Below are 24,296 nucleotides of genomic sequence, written 5' to 3' on the forward strand. Positions count from 1 at the left end.
TTTTTCCATTTTCTCTCTGCACGCCTACAAGCGCATCTAAAAGCGCGAGTACAATCATTGAGCCACGGCTCTGAGAGAACTTTGTTGCGTCTAAGCATAAAAGGAGCAACGGAATCCAGTATTAGTGTGCATGTCGAATCAAACAAAGAGATAAGCTCATCCGCACTAAAAGCACAGTTCACCTCTAATTTACAAATCGGATAAGCATTAAAAGCATCTGAAAACTGTGAGGCAGTCAAGGGGTTAATTGAACGCAGACAACGCGCAGGAGCACGTGATTCGACTCCTACAGAAGGGATCGAGGTTGTAAACAGAACCGGTAAATGGTCTGAGATACGCGTTGCTGCACAGATTTCATCCACAGAGATAGACAATCCAAACGATAATACTAAGTCTAAGGTGTGTCCTTTATCGTGTGTTGGGCCAGCCACGGACTGAATGAGACCGAAAGAGTCGAGGAGGTTTAAAAAATCCCTAACCAGAGGTTTAGACTCGCAGCACACATGGACATTAAAGTCTCCGCAGATCAAAACACGATCATATTTCACCATGATCCCGGACAGAAAGTCAGAAAAGTCAGTTATAAAATCATTATTTTACTTTGGAGGACGATACATGACTGCGCAGAGTATAGGGGAGGCCGGGTTCAGTTCAAAAAGCTGCAACTCGAAGCTAGCATAGTTACAGGGTGAAGCAATCGGCATTGGAGATTAGCTCTAAACATTGAAACTATACCCCCACCACGGCCGGTGGTACGGGGGGAGCTGAAGAAAGTACAGTCGGGAGGAAGAAGTTCAGAAAACGGTACATACTCGCCGGTGTGGACCCAGGTCTCCGTCAGGAACATTAAATCCAGATCATGAGAGGTGAAGAAGTCGTTTAACAGGAACGTCTTGTTTGCTATCGACCTAGCATTTAGCAAAGCCATGCAGAGGTTTCTCTCCGAGCTGGCCGAAGGTGTGTGCGTCTCAGCTGACGAAGATGTGCGTGTTGAACGCCGCGCGGACCGGTAGCAGTCGGTCGGGCAGGAAGAGCTGCCAGCGGGCCCAGAAGAGGCCGCAGCTCCGGAAAAACAGGGCGAATCCACCGAACCCTCGGATGGCGTGCAGCGGGAGGGCCATGACATCTGATGCGTGGATAAGTCATGGAAGAAGCCGTCAGGTGTGCTTTTGGATGGACGAGCGCGCCACCACGCTTTCCCCGTCGCCTAAAGCGCTTTTGGTGAGGCAGGATGCAGGGCAACCGGCGCAGGTAGGTGGGCATATCTGACAGTAGAGGGGGGGGAGTCGATTTACGGTTGCCAGATATAGGTTTGGGCAGCAGTATAAACTCCAGTGAGGGTCTTAGGTGGAGGAGAGCTTGGACGAGCAGAGCAGGGACATTCTGACAAACATAAAACAAAAACAGTATAGCTAAAGGCAGAGAGCGGAGGGACCGGCATGCCGATATAGGCGCCATCTTGAAATCCTTCTCACGTTGCGTCCAAGATGGTTGTAATCATTTGACAGTGAGGGGAATATATCCGGTTTTATTATGAAAACTTCGAGACCGGAAAAACTTTTTTCACCCACGCTAACTTTACATGGAAGCTGCATACAAGTGATCCTGGCGAGACCTCAAATCATCTTCGTAATATCTATCAAACTATAGATCCTACACATCGACTGGACGTGGATTCTAAGAGTACAATATACACTTCTCGCCAGAAATCGAATCAAAAAGCATTTTAATGGCCAACCTATTCTACAATTTAGGATTTTCCAGAGAGGGTTATTTGTGAATAAACGTCCCTCCGGGGCGTTTGCAATGAACAGGCCGGGAGCATGTTGTTTCTTACACGACCACTAGAGCACCTCTAGTGGTCGTGTAAGAAACAACATACACTTTAAAACGTGTCTCTGGCTCGTAATAAGGGCATGAACAATCGGCCTATATGGTCGTTTTTTGTAGGAGGACAGGCTGCACTTCACACGTGCTCAGAACTGTTCAGGATTTGGTTTCTAAAGAAGAGTTTTAGTTTAGATAAAGTTGCACAGTATTTCAGCTCATCATTACAGTTATTCCACAGATGAACACCTTCTGTTGTGATGCAATGACGTTTGGAATTTGTTCGTATGGGTGGTTTAAACAAAATGCAGTTTCCTCTCAACATGTGTATGTTTTCTCTCCGTGTGAAAAGTCCCATGACATTATGAGGTAATTGTTCCGCAGGCTGAGGAAGTTCAACATGGACTCCAGAATATTCTGCATCTTCTACAGGTGCACCATAGAGAGGATCCTTGTCACCATATTCATCTTATGTCACGTTGTTATGTCTAGGTTTGGCTGTTTTGCTGTTCTCCCTGTCATGTTTTCCTCCTGGTTTATTGTCTGGTCCTTTTCCCTGTGTTTTACCTCCCGTCGTTAGTTTCCCTGGTGTGATCTGATTGTGTTCACCTGTGGCCCTTGTGTTTCTCCTCCCCTGCCCGGCTGTTTCTCGTCTTGTGATTACCCCTCCCTGTATTTAGTAGGGATGCACGATAATTATCGGGCCGACAATTATCGGGCCGATATTAGGAATTATGACATAAACCCGATACCAGTATTAATAGCCCCGATAATATACAATATATTTTTTGGGTAAAAAAAAAGAAAAAAATACTGCGGTGTGGGTGGATTGGGATGAGGGGCGCTTGTTTTTCACTCGACTCCTCCCGTTTTGCCAGTACTGTGGTATTAGTGGTTTAGGAAGAGGGGAGTTCTTCACAAATCCAGCGCTCCCTAATACTTTTAACCTGATCAGACACCTGAAACATCGCCATTGCTACGATGATGTGTTAAAAGCGTACGAAGACAATAATACAATACAAAGTGTGTGTGTGTGTGTGTGTGAGTGTGCACGCGCGCGCGTTGGAGCTATGTGCAACTCAAGGCATATGCTCGAACGGGAGATGCCTGGACGCTGCTATCATGTTGCACACTATCCGAGCTGAGTGTGCTGACTTTTCCTACAATGTCCCACTGTCTGCTTCGTGCATCAAGTCAAGTGCTCGGCGCAATTGTGGCGAAATGTCGCTCCTCTGTTTTCATTTAAACAGCTCCTTATATCCGTTAGCGCAGCTAGCTATCACCAGATGCTAACAACAACAATGCACGTAAGGTCTCTCTCTCGCTCGCTCGGGCCACACATACACACACCCTCCCGGTCCTCCCGATGGCCAGTCGGTGCCTGCCGGTGAGCGTGGAAGTGTGGTCTGCCACAAGCGGGCGGCAGGAGCGGCTGTCAGAATCAGCTGTCAGCATCAGCTTGTAGATGGTATTTTAAACTCGATGCGCTCTGAAACTACGGGGCGGCCGAGGAAAAAAAATACACATGCGCTAATCGCGTTAAAATAATTAGTGGCGTAAACTATTTTTTGTTATCGGTATCGGCCTTGAGAAGCAGGAAGTTATCGGTATCGGTATCGGTTTAAAAAAAACAATATCGTGCATCCCTAGTATTTAGTCTTGTCTCTTCCTGTGTTCGGTGTTGGTTCGTCTTTTGTTTGTGACCGAGTTCACCGTGGAGTGTTTTGTTTGTCCATGTGATATGTTAGATAAGAGCCCTTGAAATAAAGGTATTATCATGGTATCTGCGTTTGGGTCCTACCTGCTTCACTCCTCGTATCAATCCTGACCTTCTACAGGTGCACCATAGAGAGCATCCTGACCTTCTACAGGTGCACCATAGAGAGCATCCTGACCTTCTACAGGTGCACCATAGAGAGCATCCTGACCTTCTACAGGTGCTCCATAGAGAGCATCCTGACCTTCTACAGGTGCTCCATAGAGAACATCCTGACCTTCTACAGGTGCACCATAGAGAGCATCCTGACCTTCTACAGGTGCTCCATAGAGAGGATCCTGACCTTCTACAGGTGCACCATAGAGAGCATCCTGACCTTCTACAGGTGCACCATAGAGAGGATCCTGACCTTCTACAGGTGCACCATAGAGAGGATCCTGACCTTCTACAGGTGCTCCATAGAGAGCATCCTGACCTTCTACAGGTGCTCCATAGAGAGCATCCTGACCCAATTCTACAGGTGCTCCATAGAGAGCATCCTTCTACAGGTGCTCCATAGAGAGGATCCTGACCTTCTACAGGTGCTCCATAGAGAGCATCCTGACCTTCTACAGGTGCTCCATAGAGAGCATCCTGACCTTCTACAGGTGCTCCATAGAGAGCATCCTGACCTTCTACAGGTGCTCCATAGAGAGCATCCTTCTACAGGTGCTCCATAGAGAGCATCCTGACTGGCTGCATCACGGCCTGGTACGGCAGTGCAATCATATTCCATTTACTTGCACACAGTATAGACTCTTCTTGCACTATTTCTATTCTATTTTATTTGTATTTACTTGCACTATCTTATCTGTTTGACTTGTTCTATGTTCTATATACATGTTGCACTGTTGGAGGAGCATGTGACTTCAGTTTTTCATTGACATATCGACACTGAAGCTAATGTACAAATGACAATAAAGCCTTGAATCTTGAATGTACGGTATTATTTAAAATAACAACAGTAATCTTCTGTCTTTAAGCTTTTTTTATAATTTAAAAAAATATTTATTCTGTTTTTTTAGAGGTGTATGACTCTATTCTAACAATTAATGTTAAAAGAAAAAGATTTAATGGAATTATAAAAACATTTCTTGTAAAATTACAGATTTTTAAAATGTGATAGTTAATATAAACTAAGGCTTTTGCCAAGTATAATGACGTATTTTAGCTTTTCTTTATAATTTTTTTAAGATAATTATCCTCTTTTCTAGATGTGTATGACTCTATTCTAACAAATAATATATGTTAAAAGAAAAAGATGTCATGTACAATTACAGTAATAGAGGCTACTTGTGGTACGGTAAGTTACTTTTTTCTTTTACATGTTATCTCCGTATTTTATTTTATTATTTATTTATTTTATATTTTGTAAAGTCAATCAAGATTATTATAAGATGAATACCTTGAGGGATCAGATCATACACATGCCAGAAAAAACTAGCACTAAATAAAGGGGCATTCCACCAAACTAAAGGGATGATTTCTGGCTTTGCCACAAGTGCTGGATAACAGTATTGTTATGACGCAGGTATTATGGGGTTCTGGTCAAGTGTGTGACCATGCCGCAGCCACATGTCCCGCAGCCTCTGGAGGACTGTGTTTACAGTGCTGCAGGTTATGAGGTGTGGATGCCAACTGCTTTGTCTCTCTAATGGAAGGAAACTGGCTCTGAGTCAAATACACACTTAACAACTTTTAGCTGCCACTGGGCACTGTGTGTGTGTGTGTGTGTGTGTGTGTGTGTGTGTGTGTGTGTGTGTGTGCGTGCGTGCGTGCGTGCGTGCGAGCGAGCGAGAAGAAACATACACTTTCTAACTACCTCAGCATTCTCACTTTGGCAGCAGCACTTGGCACCGAGTCTTTCTACATACCATATAGCACCACCTCCCCCCCACCCCCGCCACAGGTGCTCCTCCATATTAAGCCTCATTATTAATGTGTAAATATTACGGTTGGCCGGCAGCCTCAGATTATAACCTGTCCATATTTAGCTCTATCATGTTCATAACTCATACACTATATTTATATAACTATCAAACACTAAACTAGGCATCAATGGCAACACTTTAAAAAAAATATTTCTGGCTAGGCTGGTGCTAGTGGGTTGCAGTGAGCTGTGTAGGAACCATCATATGTATGCTGTCTGTTTCACTGCATCACAGAGAGGAGGTGTTTCTCAATGTCGAGGACTCTTCCTTGGTAGGACACTGTCCTGTAGGACCATGTCCCTCCGAGTCAGATCCTTCAGAAGCGAGGCAAGAATTCTTCCTAGCCGAAAACGAAGAATTGTGGAACAGGCTAACAGGTGTGCAGGTGTGCGTCATTCCCGAGGCCCCATCTTAAATGGAGTGCAATTTCCGCCAAAGATTTTGGAAATAGGTCCGTGCGCAAAGCATTGTGGGGATTTTAAGACCGCGGAGGATACACATGTGCAGCCTCGAAATGTTCCGCAACGAAGGACGCCGGCCTCGGTAGAATTCCAAGCACCCTGGACATTGGAACAGTCCTTTGGCGGGACTCAATGACGTAGCATCCTTGAAATAGTGGCTCTGGAGCAGCCTTCCTCGACATTGAGAAACACCTAGGGACAGGCTTTACCTGAGCTCACTGTGTGAATGAGCTCACAATGAAATTACCTTTGACCTTACAAGAATATACAGGCTTTCTGTCACTGTCTGTGTGTTAATAAACAATATGTACATCATGTGTGTACCCAGTATCTTGTGTGTTCATTATTTCCTTTAAAGTGGACCTGTTATGCAAAATGCACTTTTTGATGTCTTTTATAGATAAATATGTGTCCCCGGTGTGTCAAGGAACTCACAAAATGTCAGAAAATACAACTCTCTCTCTTTTCCTCCATACCCAAATCTCTAAAAACGGGGGTATAACGGATATGACGTAATATCGACAATGCGGACCCACGGCATCAGAAAGTTGCTATCAGAAACAATGCATGACTGTTTTGGACGTAATATGGTCTTTGTTTACATTAGCAAGCATTTGCTAACACTCAGAGCTAACGCAGTAGTGAAGAGAGCACATGTCACGTCTAAAACAGCAGGAAATAAAAAAAGGAACTCACCTTGTGGTAAACCGGCCAGAGAAAAAGCATTTGAGTTCCATCCTGTTTCAGAAATAATCCTTGATATGGTTTGGAACATGATGGCATTTAGTCACGGTGTCGGTACACGATGTGTTCGGGGTACACGATGTGTTCAGGGTCCGACTCTTACCAGTGACGTCACGACATCACGACGTAATGACGTCAATGACGTCACGCATTGTGATTGGCTGTACGGTAATTTACCCACGCTGTCTATAAAACACTCAGGGGAGTTTCCTGAATTTTCATGACCAAAGCCAAGCACTAGGCCCTGGGTAAATTAAGAGGCTGATCTGGGGCACTTTTGTCCACTTTCCCTGGTGATAGAAACTCAAGTCAGGCATCCCTGGAATCGTCTCAGAGAGTAGATGATCAGTGGGGCCTTCTTTTTACAGAAACATGATGTTTCGATGTATATTTCCATTTAAAATGCTAACCGCTAGCCGCAAAGCTAGCATCGCAGCCACACGCTAGGAGTATGGGAGTAGTAGTGCAAACATAATTATGTAAATAACCCAATTTGTGTTCTGTGAAACGGAAAAGGATTCTATGGAAACAACATCACAGAGAAAAAAGTAATATCTTCTACATATAATAACGGACAAAGTAAAGAATGAAGTGTCGGCTATGTTTAAATGTTCGGAATTTGACCGTGTATGATGGTCCTCTTGAGTTGCCGTACAGCCAATGGCGTACAGCCATTACTCCGTTTTCATGTTTTTTTAACATGTTTTTCACAAACATTTTCACACGCTAGGAGTATAGGAATACTTAAATTCGGTTCGTCATGATCTGTAGATGTGATTTGCCCCCGAGCACCCCTGGGTAAATTACCATACAGCCAATCACAATGCGTACAATGCGTGACGTCATTGGTAAGAGACGACCTCCGAACACATCGTGTACCCCGAACACATCGTGTACCGACAACGGCAACATTGAGCTGAATCTGCCGTGTAATTCTGTGAAGGCATTAGCTCCACCTCCTTTTTTTCAAGCTAAGGACCCTGAACAGGACCTCTAACAGGGCTAAAAAAGAGGGATGTCTAAAATGCATGGTCTGTTTGGTATTTTGAGCAAAACACATCATATACATGTTTTTTTATATATTTTTATATATCTGAGACCCATAATATATGCCTAAAAATGGCATAATACTGTAGGAGACCTCTTAAGCCCCACGGACCAGGTTCCGGGGCCAAAATCGCGTAATTTGCAGGAAACAACGTCTAAGGATTTTAATATTTAATAAACTATGAATATTTTATATCCATATAACGGGGAAAAACTCATTTAACTGATCTTTTTCATTTCCCCCCCCCAAAAAAACACAATGCTAACAGTGAGCCTCTGAATTAGCCCCGAGTGAAAAATGCTAACCTATTACTGCACCGAAAATCACTCCTAGCTCCCTTATTACTTATCCTAGCTGCACATCCAACACATCGTTTATGATCGTAAAGACACAGAATCTAATGGTGCCCACCTCAACACTGAAAGATACAAACTCGCTACGTTATCAATAAAAACGTACATCAAAACATGTGGCGCTAGGTAGCCTACAATGCTAACATGGCTTACCTTGGTTTTGTCTGGTCAAAACTGGTCTTTAATGGAATTAAAACGATAACAACGATGCTGTAGTTAATCCATAGGTTAATATCAAGGGGCAAACTCTGGGGAATAGCCGGGACGCCAATACGGAAGTGCCACACACTGCAGTTCATATATTGGCCGATAGGCAATGGCTGCAGAAAGGAGCAATTTCCATAGACCCCATGTTAAAATGCCCAACTTTACAGCAGAAAAAAACATGTTTCTACCCCTGGCTCCATACATTTTATTATCGATATAGTTAGATTCCACCTTCATGATTATGGATTTGTGAGTGAATTGTTTTCTAACACGACCCTTTTATTTATATTAGGTCTTAATGTTTTTGCATAAATTAGGGCATGGTCACATTGAGTGACGGCTCTGTCAAGTGACTGCTGCTGCTAGCTTTTTGTCTCTCTGCTACATGATCCGTGAAGCTAGCTACAGGGACTCTGCCTGGTCAGTTCATCCAGGAAACACAACTTGAAGCCGGCCGTGGTTGTTTGTTCTCATGCTTATATATCGGACTATTGTGACTCGCTCTGCGGTTAAAACAGACGGTGCATGAATGCGGTTTTGCGGTAAGTGAAATTCTAGTGCTTTATTTATGTGTTAATGATTTTAATCAGCTACGTAATGAATGTTAAGGCTTGGGTTAGCGTGTAGCGAGTGGTAGCTACATTGGTGCTAACGATGCTAATCGTAGCCTCCAAGTTAAAATAATACACTGTATATATAAAGGTTCAAACTAAATAGACGTTAAGTGGGATAATACTGTTGAACAAACGGCTTCTGTTTGAGGTTGATAAAATAAGGTCATCCTTGTAACGTAGAGAGATATTTTATTATGTAGCTAGGAACTGTATGCATCGCTAAGGTTAATTTAAATTGGCTATGCTCAAGTATGTAGACAAGTTAACGTCGAAGTAGTGTATGTGAAATCAACCTCACAATAATATGTGTATATTACAATTATTAATGTCATATTTCAATATGATTACTTAGATATTACAATATGGTTGGTTGAGCTGGAGCATTATTGAGCTTACATGTTAACGTCACAGTCATCTGAAGAACGAACCCAAACCTTGTTGTTTTTATTAATTGCATTACCAAATGGGTATCAAATATACAGTAAGCATTGCTAACACAACTTCCAAAGTTACAGTAAAATAAAAAGGACCCTGACTCGGACAATACACAATCCAACATGTTCAACAGAAGATAATCAGTTATATTGTTTGAACACATGGTACTTTACATATATATCTGTTTGTTTAAGGTGTACAGGTGATGCAGACAGGCTGGACCAGAGAGTGAGAGACAGAACTGGACTCCTCACAGCAGTGAACTTCAGCACAGGTACAAAGACTCTTTTTTCATACTGTACAAAGAATCAAGAAAGATATTGGTTTAAATGAATGAAGTATTGACTTTAATACACGGATATACATTCCATTAAACAATACTAAATACTAGATCACCTACACATCAGTTAAGTTGAGGGTTTTTTCCATGCAAAAAGTTACATTTAGATGTTAACAAGCAATATGATTTTGTCAGCTTTCTAATTTAATGTATTGAAGGCAAAGATATTTAACACATAGTGAGAACTGCTACTATTTATCTCTTAATATTGTCTGTAAAAAACGTGGTAAAAGTTATTCTTTCAGTGAGACAACAGAGCAAGCTTCTACAGTTGCACTACGTTTTGTAACAGTTCAATATTATTTTGATAATAACATATATTTCAATGTTGATGAACTTCATACTGTTCATTCATAATCTGATTGTCTTTATAGCTCACTGTTGAAATAAAAAAAAACATTACAATTACAAAATAATTATATCTACAGCCCCTAAACATACAAACACACCACTTTCATAAATAACACACTTGTTCTGCAATAATATGTTTTATGTTTCCTGTAATTTTTGTTAGGAAAGGACATGCCTGAAAGTCACGACATTTTCTCCTTCTCTGAGGGTCAAGAAGAACATCCAAGAGGAACATTAAAAGCTGATGTTATGAGATTTTAAGACCAGTACACTAAGAAACTACTTTTATTGTAAAAACAGTCAGCTGATCGAATGCACCTATTTCCACATCTAGACTCCATCAGGTGATTATTTCTATTTGCCTCACTTTATGAGCTTCACATCACTAGTGCCTTGTACCACAGAGTTTGCAACATCACAAATAAATGGGGCCAATCTTCAGTCAGATGTGAATGTGTAATCTAACATTTTCAGTAAGAATAATGGACAAAAGGAGTGCAAATACAATTTATTGAAATGTGAACCAAAAGTTAATCAAATAAAAAGCACATATGGACAGAAGGTGTAAACCTATTAAATGTATAAGTAAACACATTTAGTCAAATAAAGTGACAGACTAGGCCTGTGCAGTTGGTAGCAGCTTTGCCGAGCATGGGCTCCTCCATCAGGCCTGGTCCTCCTCGCTGAGGAAAGACCCTCAGTCCTCTCCAAGCCAACAGATAGGACGTCCATCACACGGAGGTTTCTCCCTGAAGTCTCTGCAGCTCTCTGGACACCATGCTGTCTCAATCCGTCCACACTAAATATGAGAGGGGGAAAATGAAAATAATAAATGCTTTAGACAATAAGAAATATAATGTTGACTGTTGAGTTGTTCAGTTTTTTTAGATTGTCAATACTATTACTGTATAACTAATATCTCAGGTTAAGAGGCACATTCAAATAAAGATTGGTCTTTAAATACATGTTGTCTTTTGAATTGTTTGTCTAAAGTCAAGGATCTAGAACTGGTACTTAGTTTTAATGATACAGTCTGGTTATTATGCTGTTTGGAGGAGGCCTCACAGGTAAGAGCACTCACTAGCTACCATCACATGTACCTTAGCTTGACTTAAATATATTAAACCTATAGTTAAGTGATATCAAAATACAAATAACTAATGTCATGCAAACATATTAATATTTGCTTGATTCCAGTGTTGAATTTAGCACAATTGCATACAAACATTAAGGGGTTTTAAGATTCTGAAGTATTATGCTAAAAACTCAATAACTTAGATTATTATTTATAGTTTTGCTGAATAGTTTCATGTCCGCTTACCTTAGAGACGTAAAATGCCACGGCAGTGTGCAGATGGAGAGCATGTTAGCTTAGCTTGGTAGCTTCAGCTGGCTCTGGAACTTCCAGCTCGGTGGCAGCAGGTCCCGCCTCGGCTCCGCCTCTTTGCCCTTATTTGGAGCAGGCTGGAACAGGCGGGAGTTGAACTCTGACGTCACTGTAGAGCCGTTAGTGGCCGACTCCGCCTACTAAGGGCTTCTCGGCAACTCTGCAGAATTCTATGGGTGACGTCACGGACCCTACGTCCATTTATATATACAATCTATGGTTAATATCCAATGTGTCTGTGTCCCCTTTGAAATGTTCTGATAATCTATAAGCAATAAAACTGAAATTCTGTTTTAAAATATCAGAGCAGGCCATTCCTATGCTCTGTAGCAAGATTTAATGCGCAAAGACGGCCCTTTTTTAACATGAGTGTGTGCGGGGCGATTTCTCTTCGATTCTATTTGCTCTAACGGTCAGAAAGTGATGTAACATGTCAAAATCGAAGAAGGGGGGCCAGAGATAAGGAAAATCCACCCAAATGGCCCCAGAAGAGGGTTTTTTTGCTCAATCTGTCTCAAAAGGTCAAATATCACTTGTTTTGCATCAATCTTGATACAGGGTACTTATTATATGTTGTACTTTGGATTCCTAAAGCTTTTAGTCTACTAACCCGTCATCCAAGGTTAGTTTTCACTATAAGTACAAAATATCTTTTGGGCGGACACTATCATTTACAGTTTTTTACCATGTTCAATCTGAATATTCTTTAAAATAAAAAACATCTATACTGATTCTGACTTTTCTACATCCAATTCACAGGTTTATCATTACTTTGAGAAAAAAGATCATTCATTTAACCCTTTTAGAAGGGAGATATGGTCATTTGTTCTGGGAATGTCATTTTCGAGCCTGAAACCTGAAAAACAGGCTTGGGGCTTAAGAGGTTGTAAGGTCCAGTCTGTGCTATAAAGGATGCTATGAATGTTGCACACAGGAATTATAATTTCCTGTCACGATTTTAGTTTTGTCTGTCTTGTCATAGTTTTATTTTGAAATTCTGTTCTCCCTGTGTCTCGTCTTCCTTCCTGTGTTTTCCCTCCTGTGTCTGATTGTCTGATTGTGTTCACCTGTTGCCTGTGTGTTTCTGCCTCCCCTGCCCAGCTGTGTCTTGTCCTGTGATTACACTTCTGTGTATTTAGTCTTGTCTTCCCCTGTGCTCTATGTCGGTTCATTGTCTTTCCTTTCACGTCACACTCCATGTTTGTCTCTGAAGTTTTTGGTCCTGGATTCCTTACTCGTGCTCCGCTGATTTGGTAATGTTAAGTTGTTCCTTGTTTGCTTTTGTCATTGGCTTTTGTGAAATAAAGCTAGCTTTTTGTTACCCTTTGAAATCCGCTTCTCCCTTTTTAAACTGCACTTGGGTCCTACCTTTACCACAAATCCTGACAGAATGAACCGACCAAATATGGACCCAGCGGTTTTTCATTTTGACTTGGAGCTGTTCGATGTAGAGTACACTCTTCGGTGTCTTCATGCTGAGTGGAGTAGAACCTCGGCTAGAAGGGACAAAGAGGAGGTGACCAACAGGCCATGGTTGAGGAGCTCATTGCCTGAGTGCCAGTCTCCATTCTCGGCCCCTTTCTCGGGATCCCGCTTGGTGTTTGGAGGTCCACGGATCCTCCAAAAGATCTCTATTAGACGCAAGGCCAAGATTCCAGCCCGTGCTCCAGCAGCTCCAGTTCTGGCCCCAGTTCCGGATCCAGTTCTGGATCCAGTTCCGGCTCCAGTTCCGGCCCACGCAGCCATGATTCCAGCCCCAAATCCGGCTCCAGATCCGGCTCAAGCAGCCATGGTTCCGGCTCCAGGTCCGATCCCAGCAGCCATGGTTCCGGCCCCAGTTCCGTTCCCAGCAGCCATGGTTCCAGTCCCAGTACCAGCCCCAGCAGCCATGGTTCCGGCTCCAGTTCCAGCCCCAATTCGGGCTCCAGTACAGGCCCCAGCAGCCATGGTTCCGGCCCCAGTTCCGATCCCAGCAGCCATGGTTCCAGTCCCAGTACCAGCCCCAGCAGCCATGGTTCCGGCTCCAGTTCCAGCCCCAATTCGGGCTCCAGTACAGGCCCCAGCAGACATGGTTCCGGCTCCAGTCCCGGCCCCAGCAGCCATGGTTCCGGCTCCAGTTCCGGCCCACGCAGCCATGGTCCCTGCTCCAGTTTCGGCTCCAGTACTGGCTCTCCAACCGACGCGAGCTCCCCGTGTCCTGTCGGCGTACCGGCCGACTCCAGCTTCCCGTCTCATGTTGGCTCTCCGGCCGACGCCAACTCCCCATGTCCTGTTGGCATACCGGCCGACTCCAGCTCCCCGTCTCCTGTTGGCGGTCCGGCAGACTCAAGTCCCTTCTTCATCGGGGGTCCCGCCGACTCAAGCTCCTTCACCGCCTGGGGTCCCGCCGTCTCAAGTTCGTTCTCTTGTCCCTTCTCGAGTCCTTACCCAAGTCCCTTCTCAAGTCCCTTTCCAAGTCCCTTCTCGAGTCCCCTCTCGAGTCCCTTCTCGAGTCCCCTCTCGAGTCCCCTCTCGAGTCCCTTTTCAAGTCCTACCAACTCCATGTCCTGTTTTGTTGGGGGTTCCACTGGGGGTTCTGCCAACTCTGTGTCCTGTCCTGTTGGAGGCTCCGCCAACACCTGCTCCGCCGGATTTCCTGCCAACACCATGTCTTGTCCTCTTGGAGGTCCCGTCGACACCAGCCCTGGCTCCGTCCGGGGTCCCACTGACACCAGCCCATGTCCCGTCCAGGGTTCCTGTCCAGACAACACTGATTTCTGTCCCGCCGTGGTTTTCGCACACTCCTGCTCCCAGTGCTCCTGTTCCACCAGTGGCTCTTCTGGCTACGAACTCTGTCCTGCCGGGAGTCCCGCCGACACCAGATCCTATTCCGCCGTGGTCGGCCACTAACCCGCCCCGTCCTTGTGCCCGGCTCCCTGACTATGCCCGCCGCGGCCTTAGCCTTCTCTGCCTCTGCCGTGCCGCCATGCCGTCCGCCCGAGACACCCTCCGTGAACTCTGCCTTGCCCCCGGGTCGTCCGCTCGAGACCCCTTCCTGTTCCTCTGCCTTTCCCCCGGATCGTCCGCCCGTGACCTCTCCCTGGTCCTCTGCCTTTCCCCCGGGTCATCCACCCGAGACCTCTCTCTGGTCTTCTGCCGTGCCTCCGGGCTGTCAGCCCAAACCCGTCATCCAGACCTCCTCCACCCACCCTTTTGGAAGTGTTGGACATTGTTTAGGACGTCTTGAATCCGTCCCTTGAAAAAAAACAAAAAATGTCACGATTTTAGTTTTGTCTGTCTTGTCATGGTTTTATTTTGAAATTCTGTTCTCCCTGTGTCTTGTCTTCCTTCCTGTGTATTCCCTCCTGTTTCTGATAGTCTGATTGTGTTCACCTGTTACCCTTGTGTTTCTGCCTCCCCTGCCCAGCTGTGTCTTGTCCTGCGATTACCCTTCTGTGTATTTAGTCTTCCCCTGTGCTCCATGTCGGTTCATTGTCTTTCCTTTCACGTCACGCTCCATTTTTGTCCCTGAAGTTTTTGGTCGCTTCTCCTTTTTAAACTGTTTAGCCCTGAGCCTGTTTTTCAGGTCTCAGGCTCGAAAATGACATTGCCAGAACAAATGACCATATCGTCCCTTCTAAAAGGGTTAAATCAATCGTCTTTTTTCTCAAAGTAATGATAAACCTGTGAGTTGGATGTAGAAAAGTCTGAATCAATATAGATGTTTTTTATTTTAAAGAAAATTCAAATTGAACATAGTAATAAAAAACTGTAATTATAGTGTTTTACTTATAGTGAAAACTACCCTTGGCTGATGGTAAGGTAGACTAAAAGCTTTAGGAATCCAAAGTACAACATATAATAAGTACCCTGTATCAAGATTGATGCAAAACACGTGACATTTGACCTTTTTAGAGAGGTTTAGAAGAAAAACGCCACCTCTGAGGTGATTTGGGTGGAAATGGGGGTTTTACCGTTTCTCTGGAACCCATTGGTCGATTTTGGTGATTGACATCTCTTTCTGACCAATAGAATCGAAGGGGAATCTCCCCACTCACACACATGGTAAAACAAAAAGGTGGGGGCTTTGTGCACACAGTTTTGCACCAGAGTGAAGCTGTCTCTCGCTCTGACATCTGAAAACCGAAAAACAGGTTTATTGCTTATGGATTATCAGAAATCATTTCAAAGGGACACAGACACATTGGATTAACCTATTGATTAACTTCAGCAGCGTTTTTATCGTTGTAATCCCTAACCACCTGATAGACTTTGTTTATTCCCTCAAGGACGAGGGACTTGGAGGAGGGGGGAAAGTGTAACGGACTGGTTATAATGTTGATGTTTGATGTGTTTGTTTTTCAGAGTTTGTTTGCATTTTACTGAGTGTCAGTGAACGTGCCACTGTTTTGATGGACAGTTATTGGGACCTGTAGCTGTGGGTTTGGGTGGGAGAATGTTGTCTGGTTGGTTGGGGCTGGATGAGGGAGGTTCCTGGAGGGCGAGACGCGGAATGCTAGGAGAGAACTAGCGGGGTATGTGACAGAGAGCGAGAATACGACAGGGTTAGTGGATTGTTTTGGCGTGGTTACGGCCAACAGTAACCTGTGTTCTATTTCGTATAAAGCTTCGCCCTCTAAGGCTATCGCTATTGGGTAATCCCACTGCACGTGTGCAGCACTGACAGACTTAATCCACGCCCACCTATGACGTGGGCCCCACCTACGGACTCACTTCCGTATAAATAGGAAGTAGTCCCTACAATCTGCTCCCACTTTTCTTCAGCACTCCGTTGCAGAAGCACTGTACAGGCACAAGCTCTTTTCAGAGCTGTTTACTAGAAAGCAAACATTTCCCCCTGGCCCCATCCTCCCTCTCCTCCGTACGGGCTGTGGCTGGCTCGCTCCAGGGAGGAAGCGGCTTTACAAAGACGATACAGGTGAGTCCTGCCGGGGATTGGAGCACGCAGACGCGGCTCTCACTCCCCAGGTGTCGTGCACTCATTGTGTCCGTCTCCCTCTGGCCCACAGACAGCGGAGAGCGAACGCTCTCGCGGCTGCGGCCGGGGATGATTGGCTAGTCCAGGAGTCCTACTCTGTGGACCAAGCCCTTGATAAAACCATCGGTTGATTAGACAGCACGGGCCTGTTTCCTATGTCACAGATATGCCTCCACACTGTTCATTCCTCAAGCGGGTTTGAGCGTGAACACGCCTCAATGTCCGGTTTACAGCCTTCTCTTAAACGGCGACATGATGAGAGCCGTTGTGCAATACAGCGTGTGGAGGTGCAAGAGCCGGCTGTAACCTGTCAGTCAGCAGGCAGCAGGGCTCGTGGCGCAAGCCAGCTGTATTTAACCAGGCGGTTATTAGACAGCAGGGCTTGACGTTTAAACCTGATGCTCCTAACCTGTCGGTTAGCAGGCAGCACGTTTTTTTTCCTTTGTCCCAGATGTGCCTACTACACACGGTCGTAATGAGCCCAGGGCTGTTATTACGCACTGTGTGAATAGCACTGCACACACCTCCGCTCATTCCTCACATGTTTGAGCGTGAACGCGCCTCAATGTCCAGTTTACGAGCCTTCTCCTAAACAGAGACAGGATGAGAGCCGGTGTGAGATGCAGCGTGTGGAGGCCCCCTCGCAGCTTTTCGGTCCGGGCCCCTCTTGGGTTGCTTCACGGGCAACGGCGGCGAGGGCTCTGACGTGGCTCGTCACCATGACAACCACAGCACATCCAGAGCATGTCGCGCGCTCTCAGAATATTACTCAGAGTGGCGACGCGTGTGTTCGATGGACAGATGAATAATAATAAGCAGCAAGGCCCACCGGGTATATAGGCAGCATGGCTCGCTGCATAAATCGGCTGTCTTTAAAACCTATTGGTTTTTAGGCAGCTCGGTTTTTCTCCCCTGTCCCAAACCTACCTCCTACACACGGTAATGAGCCCACGAGTGCCATTATTACAGTGAGGACAGCACTGCACACAGCTCCGCTCATCCCTTAGGGGTGTTGAGCGTGAACGCACCTCGGTGTCCAGTTTAACAATTGCTGTTATTTTACAGCCAATTTTCAACACTAATCTACTGGCAGCCCCCTAACCAGAATGTTACTGTGAATTATTTAATTGTTTACAGTAATAAACTGAAATTGTTCAGCAGTATGAATACTGTATAATTTCAGTGTATTGCTGGCGTCTCTGCTGCCAGTATTTTACTGTTAATTGAAAAAATACAGCAGTATACTGTATTTTATTTTTACAGTAAGAGGCTGTAAAGTCATTTCACAGTATGAGTACTGTGGTATTACAGTGAAGTGCAGGCGTCTGTGAAGAGACTGCCGGCACTTTACTGTTATTTGACAGGAAAATGTGTTACAGTGAACATAATGAGAGCCTGTGTGAAATGCAGCGTCTGGAGGGCTCTGGCGTGGCTCGTCACCATGACAACCATAGCACATCCAGAGCTGGTTGGCGCTCTGAGTGGCGGCGCGTGTGTTCAATGGACAGATGGAAGATAATATGCAGCAAGGCTCCCCGGTTAAGCCGGCTGCCAATAGCCTATTGGTTACTTGGCAGCATGGCTCGCTGCCTAAGCCGGCTGGGTTTTTTAACTTATCGGTTAATAAAACAGCAGGGCGTACTATTCAATCTGTCTACCTTAAACTTTTTGGGTTTAGGCAGCACGGATTTTTTCTCTGTCTCAGACGTACCTCCTACCCACGGTCGTAATAAGCCCACGGAGGGCCATTGTTACGCATTGTGTGGACAGCACTGCACACACCTCCGCTCATCCCTTAGTGATGTTGAGCGTGAATGCGCCGTTTACGAGTATTCTCCTAAACGACGACATATTGAGAGCCTGTGTGAAATGCAGCGTGTGGAGGGCTCTGGCGTGGTTTGCCACCAACCACAGCACATCCAGAGAATGTACACCCGGTGCTATCAGAGTACTGTATGGTACTCAGGGTGGCGGCGCGTGTGTCTGATGGACAGATGGATGAGCAGGCGGATGGGCAGAGGATAGTCTCTGCAGTTCGCCTCCCCCCCCCGCAGTTCTACAGGATACAGGGAACCCTGTCATCCCGGGAACAGTGTCTCGTGCTCCGTGCAGAGCGGCAGGAACTCTTGTTAAAAGGAAGCTTTTTTCCAGGGTTCCTCATGGGGAAGAAAATCAGGGTTTTTTACTCCTGGTATTTTCTGGTCCCGAAGGAGACGGAGCGGGGGGAATGAGACCCATCCTCGATCTGTCAGTGTCCAACAAGGGAATGGCCTTTTCCCATGCTGACGATCAAACAGGTGCTGGAGTGTTCACCAGGGAGACTGGTTCACATCCATAATCCTGAAGGATGCAGTCCTCCACGTAACCATCATCCCGAAACACAGCAATTTCCTGCGTTTCTCATTCCTGGCTCCACGCACTTTTTCAAAGTGGGTGGAGACGGTTGGAGCAGCTACTCAGAATGGGGATGAGAGTGTTATTTTACCTGGACGACCGGCTGTGGCTGGCTCGCTCCAGGAAGGAAGCGGTTTTTCAGACGATACAGCTCGTATCTCATCTGTCAAACCTGGGTTTCATTATCAACTGGAAGAAGAGCTGTCCTCGTCCCTCCCAGGTTATCTTTTTATGATGATGCAGCTGTTAGACATGATATCAGCTGGTCACGTGGTGATCCCCCTGTGTCTCCTTCATAGTGAGGAGACTCCAGAGGTGGTTTATTCGCCTGTGCATCGACCCTGTGCGTCAGAGGAGACGCATGGTGTACATTCCTCCTTCCTTGGTTTTGGAATTAACCCACTGGAAAAATCTCCACGTCAGTGGGGGTGCCCCTGAGCAGAGTGACGTCACACACCGCAGTGTTCACAGACGCATCTCTCGCAGGCTGAGGAACGTGCATGTCGCAGGCAGTGGGGGGACAGTGGCCGGGTCACATGTCTCTCCATATAAACGTGCTGGAATTACTCTCCGTATGGAAAGTGCTCCAGCACTTCGTCCTGTTGCTGTACAATCAACATATGTTGATTCAAACAGACAACAAAGCAGCGGCGGCCTACATAAATCGCCAGGGAGGTGTTCGATCAGCGCAGCTGCTGAACACACATCCTACACAGCCAAATGGACAGCGTTCCGTGTGGTGTGCAGGGAGAAGCCTGGACCCCGTTGGCCCCCCTGCCTCGTGCTGTCGTTCCTCCAGCTGTTGCTGGACAGGAATTGGCTTATAGCACGGTAAAAACATATGCTGCTGCCATTTCATCTTGCCACGTAGGTTTGGGGTCAGCACGGTGTTTAGTCACCCGCTGACAAAACGTTTTCTACGGGGAGCACAGAGACTCAGACATGTGTCACGCGCTTTGGCACCTCAATGGGTTTCGGCTTTAGTGTGACGCGCACTGAGTAAAGCTCCATGTGAACCTTTAGATCAGGTCCCGCTAAAGTTCTTGTCGGCCAAAGTAGCTCTGCTCCTGGCTCTGACATCAGCTAAAGGGTGAGTGATGCGTCTGCTCTCTCTGTGGCTCCGTCATGTCTCCAGATCCAAGGAGATGGCAGCTCAGCTGTTTTGCGCCCTAACCCGGCTTTTATGACAAAGGTGATCACAAGCTCTTTTAGATCGAGAGGGATCACTTTGGATGGCTTCTTTCCTCCTCCTCACACATCAGAGGAGGAAGCCACATCTCATCTCCTCCGTCCCGTGCGCGCGCTGTCATGCTATATGGCACGCACGGCTACTCAGTTCTCAGCGCCTGTTTGTGCATTACAGAGAGCGCTCAATAGGGCAGCCTCTGTCGGCACAGCGCCTGTCACACGGGCTGTGTGAGGCTGTATCACAGGCGTATTTCTCCTCTGGGTTGGATCCCCCGGAGAACATTAAAGCGCACGGCACCAGAGGGATTTCCTCCTCCACGGCGTTGCACGGAGGAATGACAGTGGAAGACATTTGCACTGCTGCATCTTGGTCTTCCCCCTGTTCTTTTATTCGTGTTTATTTTGAGGGATGTCTCCCATTCCTCTTGTCGTGGTAAGCGTAAAGTAATACAGACGGTTTTAGAGCATGGTGGTTACTTTATTCAGGCTTGTACTTTCCATGTCATTTCGTACAAGCAAGACCCGTCGTGTCCACATCCGGTCTCATATATCCTGTTAGCTCTATCACAATAAAAGCATAACAGCTAACACCACACCTCCCTTTCTTAAGAAAACAGAACAGACTGTCACATTTATATACTGTGACTCAGAACATGCAAAATCAGGTGATAAACTGAAAACTCAGAAGAACCTCAGAACATGTCATCACACTTCTTTCTGCACAATCACATAGCTATTTACTCAAATAGAACATTGCACTCTTAAGGCTTCTCATGAAAAACAACAAAAAACAACCACTGAGTCAGGCAATATCTTTGTGAGCATTAGTGATCTAAACATCAAAACACAAAATTATTCAACATTCTTCCCTTTTCACATCGTCTTTTTTTTTTTCACATTCATTTGTCTCCCCCTCCAGTTCACAAGTCCAGTCTGTGAGGTTTTACCACCACTCTGCCATACCTAGTGGTAGGGCCGTGTGTGTGTGTACGGACAGGTGTGTGTCCCTTGGGAGACAGGGCGTGACTCAGGGCGTTCTGGAGAACCCAGTGTAGGCTCACCTGGTTGGGGTGGTGTGCTGGGTGTTGGAGTGTGAGGTGTGTGTGGTACAGTCTTTGGAAAAGGGACAAGATGGTGTCTGTTCCGCCTGATGGTGCCTGAAGGCCCGTCCACTATGTAGGAACATGGAGCTGAGTGCAACGAAACCACTGTGCCTTGAGACTTTGTATCTGTAATCCACACTGGCTGACCTGGTGTGAGCTGATTTATGGCGCATTTCCACTGCAGCGGGGTAGCCCCGTTTAAGCGTCCCTAAGCGTCCTCGCTCAGGCCTCGGGCTGCCTCGCTGGCCGTCTGAGGCCGTGGCGCATTTCCATTACAGTTTAGGACCTGGGGTAGCAACGCAGTGTAGGCGGGACGATCGGCTTTTTGGGCGGAGCGACGCTGGGTAAAAACTGCAGTGGCGTCATTTTCAATGCGACACAACTCACAAAACACACACAACAATGGAGGATGTGGAAGCGATCGTTTTCTTGTTTATTGTGAAATCCATGGTGCTGACATGCTGTGCTCTGCATAACGTCTGCGAGAGTCATGGAGAGGACTATGATGATGGGTGGAATGCACCAGCAGCAGAGCCTGGGGTAGCAGTGTCTCAAGGTGTCTTTGATGCGCTACCTGAATACCTACATATGCATTGTATTGCATTCATTGTATTGAACATAAATAAATAAATGTTTTTTTTTCATATACATGTGTTTGTCAAATTTTTTAAACAAATGTTATCTGAATTGAATATTTAGTAAATATTTGAATTTCAAGCACCAGTAAGTACTGCCCCATAATAAGAACATTTGAGGAAATATCAGATCATGAAAAGAAAATCTTTCTAATAAATTAAGCGAATATCAAAGCTAACTATAAACATAAATACTAAAGTGTAAAACACAGCAAAACTATATTCATAAATGCAAGTGTAAAATAGTGTGGACAATTGTAAACATGGATGGAGACTAAAGTATCCACAACATAAAATAATATATTAAATATAACCTCAATCTTTCTTCTAGACATGTTAAAAGCTTGCTTGAATGGGTTATAGGTTTATTTTGTTCTCGCGTCTTTGAAATATATAAGGAATGTGTTGTTTGAGTGTAGTAGAACGAGGGTATTACAATTGAGCAATTTCTACATGTATTATGTATTTATCATGTATTCTTAATACCATTACAAAATAAACATGTAATAATGTTTTAGAGGAGGACCTCAAGCTAGCAAACTCAATTTCTTGCTTTAAATCTCTTAAAAGTAAGGGGCTTTTTCCTAACTGATGGTGTTTGTTATTGCTTTATAAATTCATGTATGTTTATGATTTTTTTATGTTGGGTGCCATTCATTATCAACAAGAGATAAGATAAGTCAAAGAAGTACTTTATTGATGGCAGTATAAAAATACAAATGTTGTATCAAAGGCATGCCATTAAACAATACAAATAAAAAATGTAAAACTGTATTGCAGCCAGCATAACTATACATGGCATTGTAAATATAAAATGAACATTTTAAAGAAAATAAATAAACAAGGAAGTACAAATGTACGGGCCACGTCGGCTGCCCAGTCATGGTGCCGTTCCTGCTGGGCCCGATCCTCACCTCCTCGTTTCCTCTTGCCTGGGTGACAATAAGATAATAATTAGCAATAAGGAAAAAACACAGGACAGGTACAGGTCACACAAGGATATAAGAATAACATGTATAAACAGAACAACAGTAAGGAGGCGTGTGGCGCAGTGGATAGAGCCTTGGTGTTCGGATCAGGGGGTCACAGGTTCAAACCCCACTGCAGTCAGCATGACGTTGTGTCCCTGGGCAAGACACTTCACCCCAAATTGCTCCTGTGGGGATTGCCCACAGTATTGAGTATGTAAGTCGCTTTGGATAAGAGCGTCTAACAAATAACATGTAATGTGAACTAAAGAAAGTTCTGGCCCTAGATGTTTACAATGATTGTGAAAGTGAATTACATTATGTCCAGCCTGTTGATAATGAATATAAATATATGTATATGATAGGATGTCACACACAACTGTACTAGCTGCTTACTAGCTAAGACTTTACTTGAAACAGAGCATTTCCACACAGTGGTATAGCTTATTTTAATTACTGACGATGGATGATCCACGGTTTAAAAAACAAAACACAATTCCAGTCGTTTTGCCATTTCTATTTCTTACCTAGAACCACACGCTGCGGTGTCGTGATGGCACTCGGTGTTGGTGGTTGAGTTGGTGTCGATTCTTCGGCTGGGGTCCGTTCTGGATTCAATGACGATGTGGACGGAACACTGCCATCAACCGTTGTTCGGGAATGTTCCTCCTCACGAGTCCCAATGTAATCATCTAGAACAGCAAAATGACTTGTTAATTCCACAAACTACTGCAGCACAATACTAAATAGCAACAACAACTATAGAAAAGAAAAACTGAACGTAAACAATGGCACATATGGTGTTAGCAAACAATAGCTCTAGCTAAGGCTATCTGCCTTAGCTAGCTATGTAGCTCTTCGGGGCTCCATAAAAGCATGGGTTGTCGAACATTAATGTAAGGATAAAATAGACTTCTTTGTTAGAAGTGAGCGTACCTTGCAGGGACTCCAGTAAAGCCGTTCCGTTTTCCCTACATCGCAGGAAAGTCCTCGAAAATCCGCGTTCGGACATCTGTGCAGAGACATCCTGGAACACTTCCACATTTCGCGTTGTTCCGTCGAGCTCCCGCTGGATTTTATCATCCCCAATGTAGGAATGTAGGATCCCCAATGTAGGAACGTCGTCACCTCCTCGGTCGACCACGGTGTGTGCTTTTCTTCGACGTTGCCATTTTGTAGCTCCTCCGTTTACAAAATGCTGCAAGCTTGCTTCTTGATATATATGTGACGCGAGGGATGATCTCGCGCGCGATCTTGTGACGATTCTCTCTGACCAATCAGCAGTCGAGTGTTGACGTCACAGCCCTGGCCTGGTCTGATAGAACCACGATTTTTTGGGGCCGGAAAAAGAGGGAAAAAAGTACCCGCTAGCCGGTACTAGGCTATATGGAAATGCACCAAAAACTGGCCTGGCCGCTTGAGGACGGTTAAGGAAGCTTAAACGGGGCTACCCGCTGCAGTGGAAATGCGGCATTAGATCTCTCACACGGTGCCTTTTGTTGAAATGTGCAGTGTCCTTCACCCTCCTCTCTCTTTCTTTAGCTGCCACAACAGTGCTGTCTGGAAGCTCTGGGGT

General features: G+C 45.2%; 1 long non-coding RNA gene across 1 annotated transcript; it reads right to left on the minus strand.

Annotated features, from left to right (window-relative positions):
* Window positions 1-22,631: 22,631 nt before the first annotated feature.
* LOC139434355 (uncharacterized) lies at window positions 22,632-23,779 on the minus strand. Its single transcript, XR_011643711.1, has 3 exons — window positions 23,657-23,779; window positions 23,248-23,412; window positions 22,632-22,684 (listed from the first exon to the last, which is right to left on the minus strand). It is a non-coding gene; the product is annotated as an uncharacterized lncRNA (long non-coding RNA).
* Between the last annotated feature and the right edge of the window lie 517 nt (window positions 23,780-24,296).

The sequence above is a fragment of the Pseudochaenichthys georgianus genome, chromosome 1, assembly GCF_902827115.2.
Source record: "Pseudochaenichthys georgianus chromosome 1, fPseGeo1.2, whole genome shotgun sequence".
Lineage (NCBI taxonomy): Eukaryota > Metazoa > Chordata > Actinopteri > Perciformes > Channichthyidae > Pseudochaenichthys > Pseudochaenichthys georgianus.